Source organism: Bos indicus, chromosome 19 (assembly GCF_029378745.1).
Source record: "Bos indicus isolate NIAB-ARS_2022 breed Sahiwal x Tharparkar chromosome 19, NIAB-ARS_B.indTharparkar_mat_pri_1.0, whole genome shotgun sequence".
Lineage (NCBI taxonomy): Eukaryota > Metazoa > Chordata > Mammalia > Artiodactyla > Bovidae > Bos > Bos indicus.
This window is the reverse complement of record NC_091778.1, coordinates 16,170,819-16,171,369: the sequence shown is the minus strand read 5'-3', so window position 1 is coordinate 16,171,369 and position 551 is coordinate 16,170,819. Positions and strand designations below refer to the sequence as shown.

The window sequence follows — 551 nt, the reverse complement described above, 5'->3', positions numbered from 1 at the left end:
GGGTGCTTTCTGGTGCGAACCGGAAAGCCTGCTAGACAAATTCTAAAAGAGCTGTAACACTTACCTCATTTATTTTTAAATGAATACACTTAATTTTTAGAGCTGTTTTAAATTCATAGCAAAACTGAGAAGAAAATACAGAGTATGTTGTGTCACCACACACAGAAACCTCTTCCCATTATAGGTTTTCTGCCCCACGGTGGTACATTTCTTACAATCCACGAACCTACACGGCCACATAGGCATCACTCAAGGTCCACAGATGACGTTAGGGTCCACTCTTGTAGTTGAACCGTCTGTGGGTCTCAACAAACATATAATGACATATATCCATCATTACAGTATTAGACAGAGTGGTTTTACTGCCCTAAAAATCCTCTGAGGTAGGTTCTTCATCTGTAACAGGTACAGCACATGCAGAAGTCACTGGTGGGTAAAGTCAGTTTTCATTTCAGAGAAAATTTCATACATTTTTTCAACTGGGGATGAGACGGACCCTGTTTTGAATAAAAGGAAGCAGGTGAGCTCAGAGGAAAGAGGGCCAAGGAAGG

General features: G+C 41.2%; 1 non-coding gene across 1 annotated transcript; it reads right to left on the bottom strand.

Annotated features, from left to right (window-relative positions):
* On the bottom strand, positions 1-62 carry LOC139177825 (U7 small nuclear RNA). Its single transcript, XR_011562292.1, has one exon. It is a non-coding gene; the product is annotated as a U7 small nuclear RNA (small nuclear RNA).
* Between the last annotated feature and the right edge of the window lie 489 nt (positions 63-551).